The following is a 15,463-nucleotide window of genomic DNA, read 5'->3' as shown; positions in this document are numbered from 1 at the left end:
CACCAGGGAAGCCCTCTTTGAAGGAATCTTTTAAAGCCACTTGTTTCTCAAATATGAGGGTTGACTGGTTAAAACCAAATAACATAATCTGTGGAAACTGTAAACTTCAGGCAATGTCAAGGCCTTGAAAGAGAAAGAACCAGAGGGGGGCGCCACCGTTACCCTCTGCCTGTGGCCCTTCTCTTCTGTTAAGTATCCTCAGATACAATATTTGGTATGTGACCAGTTTACTTGGGACCATGTAAAGGTGCTAGGGTAAATGAGTATAATAAACATTTACAAAGCTCTTTTTTTCTTTTTTGGACATTACATTTTTTTAATCATTAAAGGAAAAAGATCATTAAAAGAAATCATTAAAGGAAAAAGAAATAAAATTTCTAACATTCTTTGCAAATCACAATGAATCACCTTGCTCACTCCACTTGGGAGAGGCCTGCCTTAGGCAAATTACTTACTGCCTCTCAGTTTCTTCATCTGTAAAATAGGGATAATACCACATATCTCATAGGTTTAAATTGATTAAATGGCATATGTAAAAGTATCTATACCAGCAGATACTAGTGTATGATTTAAGGAGAAATAAAAGGGAGCTGCTATTATGATTATTACTACTCTATTTCACAGTTGCCACGTATGTACTCATGTGATACCTAGCCTAATTTAAAAACCAAACAAAACCTCCTCTCAATGATCTTTATATGATAGCAAGAGCTGTAGCTTCTCCTTACCTCCCACCTACCCCCTCACCCCCAAAACAAAACAAAACAAAACAAAACTAACACCAAAAACATATCAGCCTTTTCAGCTTAGAAAAATAAAGATTCTGAACTCTTGGGGCTTCCCTGGTGGCGCAGTGGTTGGGAGTCCGCCTGCCGATGCAGCGGACACGGGTTCGTGCCCTGGTCCAGGAAGATCCCACATGCCGCGGAGCGGCTGGGCCCGTGAGCCATGGCCGCTGGGCCTAGCGCGTCCGGAGCCTGTGCTCTGCAATGGGAGAGGCCACAACAGTGAGAGGCTCACGTACCGCAAAAAAAAAAAAGAAAGAAAAAGATTCTGAACACTTAGTAATCTTGTTCAGTAGCATAATTACCAATAGCTAAGAACTTAGCTAATTACCTGCTAAATTCTAGATCATTTTAATATATATCTCTCATTCTTTCATTCAACAACAAATAATTTTTTTAAACAACATACAATGTTCTAGGCATCTGGCTAATTGCTGAGGTTTCAAAGATGAACTAAACTTGCTCGACACCGTCCAGGCACGAACCATCTAGTGGAGGATACCAAACAAATAATTGCATCAAAGTAACAAGTGCTATTTGGTACACACCGGTTGCTAAAGGAGCAGAGGGGGTCTAGTGGTTTCCTTTGCCTGGGGAGGGCAGAGAGGGCAAGGAGGACCACTGGAAGGTACCTGGGCTATAAGCTGAGCTTTGGAGGATGTGGGTTGGGAACTTGCATTTCACTGAGAGGGAAGTAATGTATCCAATATGGCCCTTTAGGAGCCAGCAGGTAAACCAGGTTTCCTGAGCTCAAGCATTTGGATCCATAAGATCCATAAGGCTGGCAGAGAGCTGTCCATGCACAGCCTTGGCTGATACGCTAAGAGGTCTGAAATTTATCATAGAATGGATTGGGAACAGACAGAGGCTTTTAACCTAGAGAATGATATGATTCCAAAGAGAAGTGGGGTGGTGTTTTGGAGGACTGGTTGTGGAGAAACTAAATTTATTGACTGATGATTAGAAAAAAGGAGAGAGAGGAGTGTTTATTTCAGTAATAAATCGACTTGCTAATTCTAAACTCTTCACTAAATTAAATGTCGGTTGCTTCACTTTGTCAAAGTTTAGTTCTCATTACCGTAGATCAAGTCCTCATTCCTTAAATGGTCGTACTTGCTCCTGTTTGAAGCTAGGCCACATTTCAGCCAGCACGAACAACTTGCCGAGTGAAACTAGAAGTCTCCTGGCTTTGTGCATGGAATTTGGGGTGGGGGGGTATTGTAGCTAGATGTCAATTTTCAAACCCCAAATCTACTCTATACAAGACATCAACCACGGCCGACTTACATAACAAGTGAACGCGGCCATACAGACATGAAAAAATGACTTCTCTCCCTTAATGCCAAACTAGAAAGAGAAAAGCAAGTTCAGAGAACACATTATGACTCATCAAAGTCCAAAAGGAAAAGCTTCATGTGAACCTAGCATCCTGTGCAGCTTCCTGGAGTCCTTCTCGACTCCAACCCTATTTGCTTTTGTGTGATTTTCTGCAAAACAAAAGAATCCTATTATTTATTTTCCTCCTTAATAGCTATTGTTAAATTTTCCTTTCCTTCGGAGATGAAACTCACACTATATGTTCTACAATCTTCTTTTTGTACTGAGTGAATGGCACTGCCTTTTCATTTCTCCTGAACGTAGGCTTTATTTTATAAAATTCCTACTTGCTGTGGTGCAAGCTACAAACAAGACGATTCTTCAGAGAAAAGACCTGAAGGGAGAAGGTGGTGCTTTCTTAGACCAGTGTGAAGGGAAAGGGAGATGTAATATCTATATTTAATCTCTGCTCCCAGTGAAGGATTTTATTTTTCCATACCCACAGTTGTGCATATAATGCATGGATACCAATCCAAGTACTGCATCAAAATTTTGTATGAACTGAAGAATATACACATGTAACAAAGGGAGTGTTTTCTTCTTTACTTTCCATCTGACAAAATGCCAGAAGGAATGGCTAGTCTCTTCCTCTAGTGTCTCACTAAGATGATCGTCCTCTTTTTGAAATTTGTTATGGCAGGTGAAGGTGGAATCTTAAAGGGATAAAGGGCACTTATTCACAAGGGAATAAAGATGAAGTCATCAGTTTCTGAAAATTGGCATATGAGGTTGGCGTGCAGGGAAACAGATTAAACCCCCCCCTCGCCCAAATTAAAACCTTATATTACCTAAAGTATTAAGCATCACCATTAGTTAAAGCCCTTTTATAGACAACTAGGTTATCTGGCTATATTATTAGTTGTAATTTATTAGGCAGTTGGAAGTTATACTTTTTACTACATTACTCATTTTGTTTAAGATTTCTCACCTAATTAATAGTTATACTGGCATATCCTCAGGCAGAAAAACAAGTTATTACAATAGATTCTTCAGGGCATACTATATTCTACTTCTTTTAGATGTGTAATCTTTTGTTGTCTTGAGGTTCACTTTGGGATAGACAGAAAATTATGAAGCTCAGGTTAACAAGCAAGTAGCAAAGCCTTAGAAAACTGCAGGGTGCATGACCCTTGACACTCCCAGCCACCTGAAAATGGTGCCCTTGCAGACTCTTCTTCCACCAGCAATGGACCAGCAACATAAACAATTATTGCCACTTAATGACCACATGCAGCACGTTGCAGCAGTGTTCTTTCCACAGCTTCTTGTCTTCAGTGTATCCACTGCATAGTTTTTTTAAGCGTCCTAGAACTGTATTTCAGACCCAGTTGCTCAAATAGAGGCAATTTTGCAACAGTAAAATGGTGTTAAAATAGGATTTTACTCTAGGGGGGAAAACTCCTCAACCAAATAGTCACAGTGCACTTTGCATGACTAATTTAAGCCATTACATTACAAAATAAGGGATAAATCATACTTTTCATAACACTACCATATAGGAACAGTTTTAATTTTAAGAGTCAAGCACCTACATTCATCTGAGGCTAAAATCATAGGCCCCTGATTTAAAATCTCCTAACATTCTTTCACACTTCGTAAAACTAAAAATAAAACTGTCTCTGCAAACACTGACCTATTCGTCCAGCCGAAGTACTGTATTTCAAGGAAAATGGGAACAAGAGGTCTCAAAACCGCCAAGTGCCAGCAGTTGGCTCTTTGTAGCCTTAACTGGTCTTAAATGTGGGGTGGAGGCGAAGAGACTTCGGACAGGAGAGAAAAAGAGATTTATTACCCTTCTTAAATCAAAAGCAGATTCCATGCTTCAACTGCCCCCTGACCCTCCCTCCCCGCCCCCACGAGGTTGTTTTCCCCTATTTTTTGTATATATTTTACACGAAGATGACAGGTGAGGTAAGGTTAAAGTGCTGTGTCTAGTCCACAAGGGGTTAGGGCGGGTTTATTTATTTATAAGGCGTTCAGCCTCCCAGCTGTTTCTCCCTCACTGGCATTTGGAAGCTTGCAGTTCTTTAGAAAAGAGACAGATTTGGCAGGAATGTTCTTTGTGCCCGCCTTCTTTTTTACGGGGGGAGAAGGGGAGATTTATAATTACAGCCTTGGGGGGTGGGGCGGGGTAGGGGAGAAAAAGTTTCGGGTAGCACGTCAATGCCTGTTTTTTCTCATGGTCAACGCTGTGCCACAAACAGCTTTGGTGCCACTCGGAGCCCTCCCCTCGTCCCCTCCCTTTCCCTCTGCAGGCTCGCTCTGGCAGGCGGAGGCGCAGTTAAATTCCAGCATCTTCTTCACATAACCCCAAACTACTACGCGCTATTACTACGGCTGCCCTCCCTTTCGCTTTGCCTCCTCCTCTTCCCAGCCTCCCGAGAGGAGCCCGGCAGCGGCCCTGGAAGACCGCCGGGAAGGGATAACGGGCGCCCAACTCCATCAGGTCTCCGGGCTTTCTGCGTCCTGCGCAGTTTCTCTGTTCCACGCACAAACACGGCCAGAGAGCCGGCGCCTTGCAGACACACACGGATCCACGCATACAGTAGAGCTGTCTCGATCCACATTCTTGCACACCGCCCCCTCCTCCCCTCCGAGCTTCGGGAGTCGCTGAGCGGGGCGAGTGACAGGCACGTCCCGCCAACCCGCGCCCAGGCGGGCAGGGAAGAGCGGCGCACGGGGCCAACTGCGGCGCGCCTTCCGGCGCCGGTGGAGGCGGTTAGGGTGGGACGCGGGGCGGAGCCGGAGTTTAGGAAGAGGAGGGGATGGCTGTCATCAATGAAGTCATATTCATAATCTAGTCCTCTCTCCCTCTGTTTCTGTACTCTGGGTGACTCACAGAGGGAAGAGATTCAGCCAGCACACTCCTCGCGAACAAGGTAAATATAACTTACAACTCCTTTCTCCTCTTTCCCCTCCCTCCGGCCTCCGGGCTGCAGCCGCGGCACAAACCCCTCCGGCACCGCGCCGCTTTCGCCGGGGATTATTCATTATTATCCTAATTATTATTTATTGTGCATGCACGGAGACCAAAACAAACAGGCGGGCCAATCGCTACAACAAAAAAAAGCCCGCCTCCTCCCTGCGGGCCTCAGGTGGAATGCTCTAACAGCAGCTCCCGCGAGGCGGTGGGAGAAACCGGAAAGTTTCAGCCGAACCTTGCTGTTCTAATAATAACAGTAATAAAGACTACTTCAAGGAGGCAAGGGGAGGAACATCCCAACAAACCACAGCCTTGACCGTAGGTAGGCACTCAGCGATGCGCTGCCAACTCCAGGTTTCAACACACACACACTCGGTAAGGTTGCAATCCCCCCATTCCCATAAAAGCTAGGGTGGTGGGGGGTTGGCAGGAGGACCGGGAAGGAGGATGGAAACGCGACAGTTCTTCCAGAGCAGTCTTCCCCGGAAGAGTTGGAAGGCGAGCGGGAGAGGAGGGCGAGGAGCCCGGGCTGGCGGCGGGGCGCCAACGAACGCGGCTGCCACCCGCTTCCCTGGGACTTGTTTAAAGGGCTCCGGCTGCGGAGACGCAAGCCGATCGCGGCGGGAGAAGCCGAAGCTGGCGCGCCGAAGCGGCGGCAGCCGACGCCGCGGGGCCGGTGCGTGCGGCGTCGGAGGTGTCACCTCCACTTCGCGCGTTCCCTCGGGCCGGGATGGGGGCGCTGACCGGTAGGCAGGCCTTTAGGCAAAGGGGCTCCGGGGGAGGTGTGCTGCTGCGCCCGGGGCACTGCGGACGTCCCTGCCCATGGTACCTGACGGCCGCGCGGGCTCGGGTGTTGAAGTTCGGGGTGTCCGGCCCGGGCCGCACTGCTGGGAGGGAGGGAGGAGGTCCCGAAGAAGGAGGTCGGAGGTGCCTGCCGGGCTCAGTTACCCTGCCCTCCCCCTTCCCGGGTTTGTTTTCTTTTGCTTTGCGTCTTCCCCTAGCTCGAGCTGCGGAAACCGCGGGCGTGGGTCGCCCGCGATCATCCGGGTGCTAGGGGAGCCACCGTGGCTGCGGGCCGGGGAGGCCATGATCCGGATAATCCTCTCTGCCTGACTGTCACAAACAGGACCCGCGCGCACCCGGGCAGCGGCCGTGGCGTTCGCCGGAGAAGGGGAAGGGCTGCGGGGTGGGGGGTGGGGGAATGGGGAGGCTGGCGAGGGCGGGAGGCGGGGTGACCGGGAGGGAGACTCCCCCCAACGATGACACGCACCTCTTCCTTCTCACTCCTTGCTTTCGAGTTTGCTTTATTCCCATCCCAACCTGGTTTACTCCTTCCTCTGCTTCCCCCCTCCATCTAGCCGTCTTCCCTTCCCCCGTTTGTTTTGCAAAACACGGCCATGCCATCTGCAAAGGTGTCGCGATGCACTTCCCCAAATAACCAGTCCGGCGCGCCAGCCCCTAGTCGCCCTCCGTTTGCGGGCGCACACCGAGGCCTCGCAGCCTGGGCGCAGTTGCACCGCGCGGGGCGGGGCGCAGCGGTGCGGCTCCGGGGGGACACCCGCTCCCGCGTCCCGGCGCTCGGCCGGTTTCCGGTACACGCGGGGAAATCGCCTCCCGCCAGTGTCTGCGCGCTCGCCCCCGCCTCCGCCGCCTGGATTGCATTATTATTTTTATCCGGGTTGCAGTTTGCAGCGGATCCTGGTGAGCAAGGGGCTGGCCGGACTGCTGGGGGGGTGGAGGTGGGGGGGGGGCGGAGGGAAGTTGGACGTGGATCAGGCAGAAAAAAAAAGTTTGGCTGGGAGGCTAAGTAGGGAGGGAGGGTGGGAGGGGGCGGCGAGCTCCCGCAGCTCGCGTCTCGGCGCCCTCGGGGCCGGCGCTAGTGTGGCTGCGCGGGAGTGTGAGTGCGTGAGTGCGCGCCGGGGCCGGTGCGTCGCGAGCAGCGGCGCGGGCAGCCGGTCCTGCCCGCGCCCTGCCCGGGAGCCGGGGGAGGACAAGGCGAGATTTGGTGGCGGGGGCTGGGGCGGGGTGGGGGGGTGGCGTGTGCGTGTGGCTGGCTGTGAGTGTGAGTGTGCGCGCGCGAGCGGCAGAGAATCAGGAAGTCACAGCAGCGAAGCGCACACAGACATGTTTGATCGCCGTGACATGACGCGCGCGAGGGAGGAAGCGGCAGCGGCGGCCGGGGCCGGGCTGCGGACTCCGGCGCCGGCCTAGGGCTCGGGCGGGGAAGACTCGCTCCGGGCCGCCGGCCGCGCTGCCACTGCAGGCTCGGCGAGCCCCGCGCCTGTTTTTGTTCCGTGTCCCCCAGGTAAGGATTCTGCGCCGTCGCCGCCGCCCGCCCTGTGTAGAGCTTTCCAGCTCTTTCCCTGCCGGCCCCCTCCGGTCTCCCGGCTCGCCGCGCCTGCAAAGTCAGGCAGGCGGGGAAGCCGGCTCCCGACCCTCCGATCGATCGCGTGGAAAACTTTCCAGCGGGAGGCACCGCGAGGGGAAGAAGAAGGCCTTGCTGGCTGCTGTCCCTTGTCAATTCTTCTCAGGGTCTGGGGAGTGGAGTCGCTGCGCCGTGGGGCCATTGCACATGCAAACTTAGGGCCTAAACGTGCCTCCAACTCTCGCAGTATTTACTCCAACAATAAAATAAATATTCAGAGTCGTCCACTTGGTCCTGCCAGGCGTTTGGATTTTTTAAGAGCAGGAGACAGGCTGGGGAGTCGAGGGAAGTGGGGCTGTTGTGCCGAATCCATTCCTTTAATGTCTGCAGCGGGTGTTATGTAACTTTAGTAGCACATGGGTGCAAAGCCCATACTGGGCTTCCCCCCTCCTTTGTTTATATAACTTTTTGGAGAGTTTTGCAAGGTTGTCCCTTTTCTTTCTTTCTTTCTTGTCTCCTCCTTAACCTGACAGAAGTTGGTGCTTTTGAAAAAGCAAAGCGACCCGGGTCGGTATTTTATGGAGAGGTGTCATCCTTATCTCCTGGTTATTAGGTAGGCTGTGTTCCTAACTATGTGTGATGTTAGAGCATAAGGAAGACATTAAGGATACACGTTTGTCTACCGCACTGAGTGGTTATTTTTAACGTCTATGCGTTACCAATAGCAAAGTTCAAATTTAAACTTCCATTTCAAAAGACTTTTTAATTTACACCTGGCTGTTGGAAGAGAATGCTTGTAGGAACAGAAAGATTGTTGCTTGAGTACTGAGTGGAAGAAAATTCCTGTCTAACCATGTAAGTAAGACTCAGAAACCTCTGAGAGCTGTACTGAAATAAAAGCCATGTCCTGTGTTATATGTGCGTGTAGACTTATATGCACATTCAAATGTTTCCGTGATATTTTCCACCAGTTTTTTGGGGGACCACTACCCCAGTCTTGTTTGCCTACACTAGACTTGCTAGGCTTCTAGCCTACTTCTAGCTCACTGGTGAAGTGTTAAGAGGTGTGGCAGGTTTGAATCCAAATTGGTGCATTGTTATGCAAATAGAACACACTTTCTCTTTTAGGAATCTAATTGCCCTTTTATTCTCCTGGACTTTTTTTTTTTAAGCTCCCTGACAACTGGAATGTTTGCTGCTGGAAAGAGGGGATTTGGAGATGCCTATTAGGTACAAAAGATATTTATGGATGTGACCTGAAATAAAAAACCAAACCTCTAGACAGCTGCCCCTCTACCTTGTTGGGGGCATTAAAGAGAGAAGCCATATTGTTGAAGAACACTGTAAAATAAATCAGGAGTTTGGGGTATCAGAACCCTTGAAGAATTGTCAGAGGTGAGGGGGTGCTTCCTTACATGCAGCTTTTCTCTCCTGAGTGACATCAGTTACATCCCAGCTCGGGGACTGGCTGCACTGTGGGGTTTCACAGAAAATATTCACCGCCAGAGTGTGTTCAAAGCAGCCTTAGATCTTTTCTTTTGTTCGTTTTTTTAAAGTGGTTTTTGAGCATTTCTCGTCAAGTTTCTTAAAAAGTGCTTTGACCAACACCTGAGGCTTGGAATTGACCAAAAAAAAAAAAAAGTGCCTCTGCACTTGTCATATTGTTAATGTTTGGGTTCTGTTTAAAATATTTCTGACACTATAACCAGAAAGTACCACTTTGGCGAAGAAATAATTATTGAAACCTTTTTTCTTTGATTAAGTTTAAGATAAGTTATTTTACAGGCGAGCATGAAAGCACATACCATGCACTTCTAGGAGATCATCGTGATACCCCTTATATTCCGGTAATATTTTGACATTTCAGTTTGAGGTCTTATTATGTATTGGAACAAGACCATAGAAGAGAAGACTTTCATATATTATAAAAGTGGTACCATCCTCTAGTGTTTTCATGTTGGCTTTTTTTCCCCTTTAGCAGTCTTCCTTTGTAAACAAGGCCTTTGTCAAACTCTCCTAGGTCAGCAGCTTTTCGATACTCCAGAGAAATACTAAGTCACTATTTATGACATATTGACATGGTGCCATGAGAACAACTGAACTGTCACAAATATAATGCTAAGGAGTGTTTCCCAGCACTAGCATATTGAGGCTGGGTTGATCAGACCTGATTTAGCCACCAGAAGTTTTGATTCACACTGTTTCTGGTCAAGATGATTTTAAGGGAAGTCATGGACAATTTGTTGCTGACCATGAGTGACCTTAGAAAACTCTACGTGAATGAGCCACATTTTTCTTCTGCAGTATTTCTGGTGAATGGATGAGAAAATTTCCCTGATGTGAAAAGCCGTTTTGGGGAGCTGCTTCTGATTTTTTTTTTTTGGTCACTTTTTTCTATAAAAGAATGATCATCTCAATTGCTCCTTTTTCTTACATGTGTCCTGTAGTTTGTTTTTGAACAATAGAGGATGCTGAATTTTCTGTCATCTTTGGAAGCATTTGTTTATGGAACTTTAATCTCTAGCCAGTTAATAAAGTCATGGATCATTCTATAAGTAGTTGGGAATAGAAAATACAGGTGGTGGTAGGTTATTTGGTAGAGTATTTAGGAAACCCTGGGGTGTTTATTTTTTCTACATAGAAAGTCATGACTATATTTTCCAGGGAATATAGAACTCTAAAACTTAGTTCTGCCAGAGTCATTATGAAACATAACATATTTATTTGCCTAAGATATTTATCACCAAGTTAAATGGGATCCTGCAACCTGGGTTTGGAAAACTTCACAACTTTATTACTGTTTATTATTACTTTTTCCCCTCATATTAATATAGCACTTTTTTTGAAAGTGTTTTAGATATATTAGAGATTTTAAAGATACAGTCAAAGATACTTGAATAATTATACTTTAGCAAAACATATAACACAGCTGATGAAATTCAGGAGCTAAATAGTTGAATCTTTTGAATGTTGGATATAAACATTATTTAATTTTAATTATGAGAGAATAAGTAAGTAATTCACTCATTTAGAATGCTGCTTTAGATATGAAATACAGGATTTTTGACTGAAATATTTACATAAGTGGTGCCTTTCTGGACTTCATGATACATTATTATGTAACTGAAGCCGACTATGAATTGTAATGTTTTATTAGATATAAGGCTTTCAGAACATTCAGTTACCATCAGGGAATATGCCTGTATAATTTTATACTTTTGAAAAGATGACAGAATTCTATGTAATTTTAGGTGGTGTATAAGCATCAGTCTTCGTTTTTTTTTGAATTTTATTTATATTTTTACACAGCAGGTTCTTATTAGTCATCCATTTTATACACATCAGTGTATACATGTCAATCCCAATCTCCCAATTCATCACACCACCACTACCCCCCGCCGCTTTCCCCCCTTGGTGTCCACACGTTTGTTCTCTACATCTATGTCTCAATTTCTGCCCTGCAAACCGGTTCATCTGTACCATTTTTCTAGGTTCCACATATATTAAGCATCAGTCTTCTGCCAATATATCATCTACCTCTCTGCAAGCACTAATATTTTAGAAACTTTTTAGAAACTGACCTAATTGAAATATGGGCTGACCCTTTTGTAAATTGATGAATGGAATTCATAGAAATTGAAATAAATTTCAAGTTTAAAACCCATTAAATATAACTCCCCCCCTCTCTTTTTGTTTGTTTGTTTGTTTAAACTGAATTCAAAATTGTGGAATTAAAGTTACGTAAAAACAGCAAAAAAATCTTTGACCAAAAAGCCTTGGGATATGTTATCTTACAGGTTAACAGAAGTCCAAGGGAAGTTCTCTATCAGTTTGTGTTAGGATTGTGTTTTCTTGTTTAGAACGACTGTATTTCTTTACCTGCTTGAGGTTGTATTGTCCAGTTTTTACCATCCTACTGGGAGTTAAGTCATTGAACTTGGAAATTGAATGTTGGTGAGGAAAGCTGGGCATGTAATAGCTTTGCAAATATTTGCAACTCTTTTGCTGTTTGCTGTTGTGCTGGATCCTTAACATGCACTAAAATGCTATTAAGCAAAGTCTATAAATACGTAAAAAAATGAATGATCTGCAGTCGAGAATTTATGTCTTATAAAGAACATGCCTGAACACGTATGAATAGCAAATTGTACACCTCACAGACCACTTGATACAGGGAGAGATCAGGATGGGCTCTCTTGAGTGCATGGGGTAGATAAAGTCTTCGAGATGGAGGACGATTGTGGCCAGAGGAGGGCAGGGGTGGGGTGGTGGGTGCTGATCGTATGAGATCAGGAGAAAGTCCTGAGATCACAGGGCCTGAGCCTAAAGAAACTGTGAGAAGACCAGTGGACCAATTTTGACCTGGTTGCCCAGGGCAAGAGGTTCCAGTTGGGAAGAATTTTCAAAAGATAAAAGTTGGAGAAGGTAGAAAGACTTGATTTCCAGGCTAAAGCATGAATGTTTTATCCAACGTGTGTTGGAGGTTTCTCTCAGAAGTTTGGAGCAAGGGAATTCATGAACAAAAAGTATGTTAGATTAGTCTAGCAGATTGTGAATTCAAGTCCAGGGTGGGAATTGAAGGCTTTAGAAGGATCCTCGTGATAACATACATTTTTATACGATAGCTCACAAGGTGTTTTCATATGTAATACTTTATTTGCTTCATATCAAAATTGAGGTAGCTGACTACTATTATGCCTGTTTTGTAAAAGAGAACTTGAAATTCAGAGGTCAAATAAACTACGTGGTGATTTATTTTTTAATGGCAGATTAACACTGTAAATGGCCATTATTCATTTTAATTGCAGTGAACTTGAAGGGTTCATGCTTGAATTTTTGTTGCTGCAAGTCGGAGAAAGTGGGGCATCTCACTGGTCTGCTGGGGTTCATTCAGCATATAATGGTCCAGTTTTACTGCTAAGTCAACGTGTGCCATCTCAGCCAGAAAAAGTTCTTACAGTATGTATTTCAGACTCTTACATGTTTAGTGTATAAATAAAATTATCTTAGCAGACAGAGACGAAAGTGGCCCTCATTGATTCTTATCAGCATTCCAAATGAGGTTGCCTTGCAAAGGGGCCTAACAGAACCTAGGAAGGATGGGTGTATGTGTAAATACACAGGAATGAATTTCAGGGTGTCACGCTTTGCTACTAGTTTTTGTTGGTTTGTCTGGTTTGGTTTTGACCAATCACCTAGCAGTTTGGGTTCAACTGAATTTAAGAAGTGATGGTTGTCCGTGATTACCTTTGTAACTACCAGTGGACATGGATTTTGGGTTAGAGGGATGCTCTGCCGGAGTGCCTTTTTGTTGAGGAGCTTCTAGTACTTCGGGTTTTCTCATAAACACCCTGCTTAAAAGAATTTTTCCTTTGTGGAAACATTGACTGTCCTTACCAAAGAGGTCATGGAATTGCATCACAGGTAGACTCTTCTGAGAAGGCAGCTCATGGTATGTCTAGGGTGATAATGTCAAGAGCCAGGTTCCTGTTAAGGCAGTGCCTGGGGCTCACGGGGCTGTAATTGGCCCCTGAAGTTTGTTTTCTCTATTGTCCTGCACTGATCTGCCTTGGAGCCCCTGCCAGCTCTGACTCTGGGCAGGGATGGTCCCAAGGCTTTTTATTCCAAGTGAGGGCAGCAGCTTGCATCCTAATGCCTTTCCTTGACTCAGTGATGCGGAGTTCTCAGAAGCCCAGCAAACACAGCACACTTTTCATCCAACCACTTTTTAAAACAACCTCGACTTTGAATGGTAAACTGCCAGGAATGACAACGAGAAAGATGTTTTCCATGCTTTTCTCGAGTTTCAGGCCAGCCACGTAGAATGTTCACTCTAAGTACAGTGTGGTTTTTATCTGTGGCACAAATCATTTCGCGCACTGTTTAAAGTTGCACGTCTCAGACCAAGAAGCATGAGGGCTTTGGGTATATTTCACCACCTATCCAGACAACCTTGGCCTCTGAGAAAGAAACTTCTGGTAGATTTATTTCTTTTATCTTCCTTGCTGTTCTTACCTACTCTCTACTCCCCCATCAAGAACAGCAGCCCTTGTGTTCCAGTTCTAGAGATGTTGCCACTTCTTGTGGGGGGAATTCCCAACTCATTTATAGAGAAAGCTACAGAGAAAACCTTCAGGGTCACGGCAGACAGTCTGAATCAGCAAACAGACATAAAAAGAACTCTTATCTTAACTATCTCCTGAGCCTTAATCGTTCTCCATAACAGCCAGAAAACTTTAAAACAACAGTTCTTCTTAGGGATGTGAACTGGGCCTAACTTTTATTTCTCATATTCCACCTTCGACCTGTACCCCAAAGTCTTTCTGTAAATGCAGAAGAGATAAAGGTCTGCTGGAGATCCGAGATCACCCCCACGCTTCCTTATTACGTTTCGTGCAGATTTATTTAAGAGGTGTTGTCTAGTGCAGGTGGTTGTGCTTCCCCCCAAACTCTTTCTGTGACTGGAAAACCAAAGTTGCTAGGAAACATTTATTTATTATCTATTTTTCCTGCAAGGCCTAGCAGAAATGCCCCCTTCTCTAGGAAGCCTCCCTTAATTCCCTTTTCTTGCCCCCGCCCTCCAAGCTCTAAGTCCCCTCTCCTGCCCGTGTCTACAGTGGACACTCTAGCTATACGCCTTCTGGTCTTGCAGGAACTTGCATGTTCTTTTCTTTTTTTCTCACTGCTATTTATGGATAAGTCCTGTTTCCCTGTCAGACTTGCAGAGCCCTGGGTAAGCCCTCTGGTCATTTTTGTACATCCTCCATGCCTTGTGCCCAGGGGAGAGCCAGGACAGTTGGGAACAGATGCGTAAAGCAGGTCCTCTGGATCTTTGATTAAACATCGCCGACCTCTTAAGCTCATAACATTGTCTCTGCCTCATATTCTCTCGAGGGCTTTTCTTCACTTCTCTGTCCCTTCGTACATTCACACAGGATCACAGCCAAATCCCAATCCTCGCGACATCTCCCATTGTTTCCATCTTTGCTTCTGCATCCTCCGCTTCGCACTCCTGTGCATCATTGCTCAGCCGGAGTGACAGCTCTCCACACTGGTGGACGGCCTGGCTTGCCTGATGGTGCCGTGACTCGGTATTGGGCCGGGAGTCAAGAGATAAAAAGCTCTACTCACAGATGTGACTTTGGGCGAGCTCTGTGGTCCCTTCCTGCCCTCCTCTTTTAAATGGGGACGTGACCAAATGTGTCCTCAAGTCAAGCCCCTGAAATGATTCTGAAGCACATGGGGTTGTGTTGAAGTATTACCGCAAGTGTGGGGATCTTTCAGCTGATTGGAGCGAGACAGGACGGTAGACGTTCTGTCCTGGTTGTCATGGTTGGACTGGTGACCCTTAAAATTCCATGAAGTTGAACTCCTTTTAATATGCAGATGGGTGTGCTGGGGCTTTCTGCAAAGGGGAGAGGAAGGGAATTCGGGCTGAGGGAGGATGTCTACAGTGGTTGGAGTTGTGGGAAGCTCCAACGACTTTTATTTTTAAAAAGCGCACACTCCCCGGTTGTAAAGGCAGGGTCAGGACAAAAAAAGACAGGGTGTACTGCTGAAAAATTCTTGGCTAAGAACACAGCGGCCTGGCCCTCAGGGAGTGCTGGTGTGAGGTGGAGGGAAGCGTTGAGGGGAGGAGAGGGGCCTGGCAGTGCCGGGGTACGGGGAGGTCTGTGTGCTTAACCTCCTTACACACAGACACGTTTTCTTCCTTATATTGGCCATGTAATTATGGAACAGGCCGTTCTTTTTGGTGACAATGTAAAACTTCCCCACCCCGCCCCGCCCCCCAACACAAAATAAAAATAGATTTTGAGTGTTATCTTGTGGAGAGACCTGGCACTCCTGCCCTCTCAAGGTTACTGGAGCCATCGCCTCTCCCCCATCCGCCCTGTGCCTGTCCCCACTGTCCCCACCCCATCTGTATCACTTAATTGGTGCCTGGAAGAAAAAAGAAAGGGGTTTGGATTCCTAGGGAGACCGGGAGGGTGGGTGAGGGGAAGCTGAGTTGGC

At 46.4% G+C, this 15,463-nt stretch overlaps 1 protein-coding gene across 14 annotated transcripts in view; it reads left to right on the top strand.

The window, feature by feature from the left end:
• The window catches only part of SMARCA2 (SWI/SNF related BAF chromatin remodeling complex subunit ATPase 2), a 222,574-nt gene that overhangs the window by 34,892 nt on the left and 172,219 nt on the right, over positions 1–15,463 (top strand). For 4 of the 14 annotated variants that reach the window (XM_081237556.1, XM_081237553.1, XM_081237565.1 and 1 more), the window contains exon 1: positions 4,920–5,041. The exons of 3 other annotated variants lie outside the window; for them this stretch is intronic. The gene's annotated coding sequence lies outside the window, so the exon portion shown is untranslated. Of the gene's footprint in view, positions 1–4,919; positions 5,042–5,319; positions 5,461–5,571; positions 5,762–5,809; positions 5,832–6,696; positions 6,787–7,122; positions 7,391–12,278; positions 12,410–15,463 lie in introns of those variants that run through there. 7 more of the 14 variants (XM_081237564.1, XM_081237560.1, XM_081237563.1 and 4 more) reach the window with 7 other exon arrangements.

The sequence above is a fragment of the Mesoplodon bidens genome (assembly GCF_964165515.1).
Source record: "Mesoplodon bidens genome assembly, chromosome: 6".
NCBI classification, from domain to species: Eukaryota; Metazoa; Chordata; class Mammalia; order Artiodactyla; family Ziphiidae; genus Mesoplodon; species Mesoplodon bidens.
Note: the sequence above shows the minus strand (reverse complement) of the source record. Positions and strands in the feature narration are given on the sequence as shown.